This window comes from Carlito syrichta, unplaced genomic scaffold (assembly GCF_000164805.1).
Source record: "Carlito syrichta isolate Samal-C Ts95f unplaced genomic scaffold, Tarsius_syrichta-2.0.1 Scaffold304622, whole genome shotgun sequence".
NCBI lineage: Eukaryota > Metazoa > Chordata > Mammalia > Primates > Tarsiidae > Carlito > Carlito syrichta.
Genome location: NW_007248718.1, coordinates 140,688 through 146,359, shown reverse-complemented (window position 1 = coordinate 146,359; position 5,672 = coordinate 140,688).

Sequence of the window (5,672 nt, the reverse complement as noted above, 5' to 3'; positions counted from 1 at the left end):
ACCATACAACATTCCACCCAACAACCACAGAGTATATGTTCTACTCATCCTCACATGTTACATAATCCACAATTGATCACATTCTCAGTCATAAAGTGTGAACAAATTTCAAAAGACTGAAATAATTTCAAGCATCTAAAAATAAATATCACCAACAAGAATCCCCCCAAACACAAAAATACATGCCCCTGAATGACTTTTAGGGCAAACAGAAATCAATAAAGAAATAAAAAGATTTCTAGAATCAAATGAAAACAAAGGCACAACATATCATAACTCTGGGATATCATGAAAGTGATGTTGAGAAGGAAGTATATAATACACATACATGTCAAAAAAAGAGAAGGATCACAAGTAAACAGCCTAATATCACACCTAAAGGTGCTGGCAAGAACAATTAAATCTTAAATTTGGTAAAAAATCCATATTATTAAGATAAAGTCACAATTGCAGAAAATAGCCAAAAATATCATAGAAAGGATCAACAAGACAAAAAACTGGTTCTTTGAAAGGAAAAATAAGATTGATAGACACCCTTGGCCAGATTGACTGAGAGATAGATAGATAGAGAGAGAGAGAGAGAGAGAGAGAGAGAGAGATAGTCTTAATAAACACCTCTCAAAGAAATTAAAGATGATACAAACAAATGGAAAAACATCCCATGCTCATGAATTGGAAGAAAAAATGTTGTCAAGAAGTGCAACCTATCCAAGGCTATCTACAGATTCAATGCAATCCCTATCAAATTGTTAATGTCACTTTTTACAGACCTAGAAAAGACAATTCAGAAATTCATATGGAAGCAGAAAGAGCAGGAATAGTCAAAGCAGTTCTCAGCAGAAAGAACAATACTAGATGCATCACACTTTCAGACTTTATTACAAGGCTGCAGTAACCAAAATGGTACGGTACTAGTACAGGAATAGGCATATATATATATCAATGAAACAGGATAGAGAATCTAGAAATGAAGTAAAAACATGGTCCTCTAACCAACTCCTCTTTGACAAAACCATCAATCAAACTTTGGGGAAAGGAAACCATATTTAGCAAACAGTGCTGGGGAAACTGGCTAACCACAGGCTGAAGAATGAAACTGGACACCTACCTATCACCATATATAAAAATCAACTCAAAATGGATCAAGGATTTAAATACAAAACCTCAAACTATGAAAATTATAAGAAAATGTAGGAAACATCCTCCTGGACATTGGAGTAGACAATGAACACATGGCCAAATCCTCAAAAACAAGTGTAACAAAAGCTAAGCTAGACACATGTAATCTTATTAAACTGAAAACTTTTTGCATAGCAAAAGAAACCATCAAGAGAGTAAAGAGACATCCTACGGAATGGGAAAAAATATTTGCAAGCTATGCATCTGACAAAGGCCTAACATTCCGGATCTATAAGGAACGCAAACAAATAGAAAGGAAAAAACAATCAATCTAATTAAAAAGTAGACAAAGGACGTGAACAGACACTTCTCAAAGGATGACTTACAAGCAACCAACAAACACATGAAAAAAATGCTCAGCCTCTCTAATCATGAGAGAAATGCAAATCAAAATTTCAATGGAATATCACCTAATGTCTGTAAGGATGGCTATCATTAATACATCAAAAAACAACAGGCGCTGGCATGGCTGCAAAGAAAAGGGTTGCTTCTACACTGTTGATGGGCTTGTAAGCTAGTTCAACCTCTATGGAAAGCAGTGTGGTGATTTCTCAAAGAACTGAAAATTGAGCTTCAGTGCAATCCAGCAATCCTTCTCCTGGATATACCGCAAGGAACATAAGTCACTCTACCAAAAAGACACTTGCACACACATGTGTGTTGCCACACTATTCACAATAGTAAAAACATGGAGCCAACCCAGATGCCTATCAAAAATGTACTGGATAAAGAAAATGTGGTACATACACATGATGCAATATTATGCAACCATAAAGAAGAACATAATCACGGCCTTCACAGCAACTTGGATGCATCTGGAGACTATCATACTAAATGAACTATCACAGAAACAAAGAATTGAATACCCCATGTTGTAACTCAAAAGTGGGCCCTGATCACTGGTCACACTAGCACAACAGAGGAATCAGCAGATGCTGGACTTTGCTTGGGACAGAGGAAGGGACTATGTGGCAACACGCTGGGTACCTGGTCCACTTACTGAGGGAGAGTGGGCCAGCTAGAAGCCCAAACTTCACCTGCATGCAACCTTCTTATGTAGTAAGTCCCCACTTGTACCACACAACTTTAAAACTAAAATAATAATAATAATAAAAAGAATTAATGTAGAGGACATATCTGGTTTGCTCCAATGTCAAAAAGAAAGATAAGAAACAAAAAGAAAGAAAGAAATTTCAAGAGGACCTCTCAAAACCAAATAACTACATGGAATTAAACAATCTACTCCTGAGTAATTATGGATCAAAAATGAAATCAAGATGGAAATCTAAAAAATTCCTAGAAATAAATGACACTACCACCACAAATTATCAAAATCTCTGGGATGCAGCCAAAATTGTGCTTAGAGGAAAATTAATATTGCTTAAGGTCTACATTAAAATGACTGAAAGATCACATATTGACAACATAACATCAACCTCAAGACACTAGAAAAACAATAACAAATAAAACCCAAGGTAACAGAAGAAAATAAATAACAAAGATCAGAATAGAATTAAACAAAATTGAAAAAAAGAAATAAAAGATCAATAAATAAATTTGGTTCTTTGAAAACATAAACAAAAGCAATAACCCACTAGCTAGATTAATTAAGAAAACAAGAGAGAAGCTTCAAATTAGCTCAATCAAGAATAAATATGGAGATATTACAACTGATACGATGGAAATACAAAAGATCATACAATTGTTATAAGAACCTCTATGTAAACAATGATTTTAAACAATGATCAAATTCCTGGAAACATACAACACCCCACAACCTTAAATCCTGAAAATGTCAATAATGAGTAGTGAGTTTGAATCAGTAATTAATAGTCTCCCAACACAAAAAACCTAGGACCTGAGGGATTCACAGCTGAATTCTACCAGACTTTCAAAGAAATGGTACCTATCTTACTGAAACTAGTCTATAATATTGAGAAGGAAGGAATTCTCCCTAACTCATTATTTGAAACCAGTACCACCCTGATACCAAAGCCAGAAGACACAACAACAACAACAAAACTACAGATCAATATTCCCAGTGATCACAGAGGCAAAAATCCTCAACACATTACTAGCAAACTGAATCAACAGCACATCAATAATAACAATAATAATAATAATAATAATTCACCATGATCAAAGGTGTCTTATTGCAGGGATGCAAAGGTAGTTTAACATTCACAAATTAATAAACATGACCCAACACATAAAAACAATTAGAAGTAAAAATTATATGATTGCTTAAATGGACACAGATGAAGCATTCAATAAAACTCAGCATCCCTTCATTGTAAATATCCTCAGCAAAATAGGCATAGAAGGAACATACCTCAAAATAATAAAAATCTACAATGAACCCACAGCCAATATCATATTGAAGGGGGAAAAGTTGAAAGCATTACCCCTGAGAAGTAGAACAAGAATGAACACTTTCATTACTTCTATTCGACATTGTACTGATCATCCTTGTCAGAGCAATCAGGCAAGAGAAATAAATAAAGGATATTCAAATTGGAAAAGGAGAAGTCAAACTATCTCTGTTTGCCAATAAGATCTTATATGTAGAAAATTCCAAAAACGCCTCCAAAAGACTCAAGGACTTGATAAATGAATTCAATAATGGCCCAGGTTACAAAATCAACACACAAAAATCAGAAGCATTGTTATACAGCAATCACAAAAAAGTTGAGAATCAAATCAAGAACTCAACCCCATTTACAATAGCTGCAACACAAAGCAAAACAAAAACCCTAGGACTGTATTTGACAAAGGAGGTGAATGATCTCTACAAGAAGATGAAAGAAATAGCAGAAGACATTAACAAATGGAAAAACATCCCTTGCTCATGGATTAGAAGAATCAACATGGTTAAAATAACCATACTACCCAAAGTAATCTGCACACTCAGCATAATCCCTATCAAACAACCAACATCATTTTTCACAGACACAGAAAAATAAATCCTAAAATTCCTATGGAACTCCAAAAGAACCCAATTAGCCAAAGCAATTCTATGCAAAAAGAACAAAGCTGAAGGCATCATATTACCCAACTTCAAATTATACTACAAGGTGATAGTAACTGAAACAACAGGGTACTAGTGAAAAAGCAGGCATATGGACCAATAAGAAAGAATAGAGAATTCAGAAATAAACTAAAATACCTACAACCAAACTGATCCTTGACAAAACAAACAAAACATACACTGAGGAAAGGACATCTTATTCAACAAATGGTGCTGGGAAAATTTTATGATCCCATGTAGAAAAATGAAACTGGATTGCTCTCTCTCACCATATACAAAAGTTAACTCAAGATGAATTAAAGACTTAAATGTCAGGTCTGAAACCAAAAAAATCCTAGAAGCAAGCCTAGGAAAATTCTTCTCAATATTAGTCTAGGCTAAGAACTTATGGCTAAGACCCCAAAGCAAAAATAAACAGTTGAGACTTAATTAAACTAAAAAGCTTTTGCATAGCAAAATAAATAATCAACAGGTTAAATAGGCAACCTCCAGAATGGGAGAAAATATTCCAAACTATACATCTAACAAAGGACGCAGTATCTAAAATCTACAAAGAACTCAAACAAATCAGCAAGAAAATAAAATAAAACAATAGAAAACTCCACAAAAATAAAAAACCAAATAACCCCATTGAAGGTGGACAAATGACATGAAGAGGCTTCTCTCAAAAAAAGATATAGAAAATGGTCAACAAAAATATGAAAAAGTTCTCAACACTAGTTATCAGGGAAATGCCAATTAAAACCACAATGATATACCACCTTACATCAGTCAGTCAGAATTTCAAAAACAAAAAACAGTGAATGTTGGCATGGATGCAGTGAATAGGAAATGCTTATACACTGTTGGTGTAATGTAAATTATACAACCTCTGTGGAAACCAGTATAGAGGTTTCTCAAAGAAAGAAGATCTATCATTTGATCTAGCAATCCCACTACTTGGTATCTATCGACCTGTACTCGCAATGTCTATTGCAGCAAAATTCACAATTGTTAAGATGAGGAATCATCCTAAATACTCGTCAACTGATCAGTGGCTAGAGAAAACGTGAGACACACACACACACACACACACACACACACACACACACACACACCCCCATGGAATACTATTCAGCCCTAAAAACAAATGAAATTATGCCTTTTGCTGCAACTTGGATGGAACTGAAGATCGGTATCCTAAATTCATTTATAAGTCTGAGGTAAGCTGTGGGTCTACAAAGGCATATTGAAAATATGTGAAAGGAGGCGAGTGAGAAAAGGCGAGGGATGAGAAATCTCCTATCGGGTACAACGTGCACTACTGGAGTAATGGGTATTCTTAAAATCCAGGCTTCTTCACCAATATACAATGCATCCATGCAACTAAAAACCATTTGTAGCCGGGCTCGGTGGCTCAGCCTGCAATCCCACGCCTTTGGGAGGTTGAGGTGAGTGGATTGCCTGAGCCCGCGGGGTCGAGACC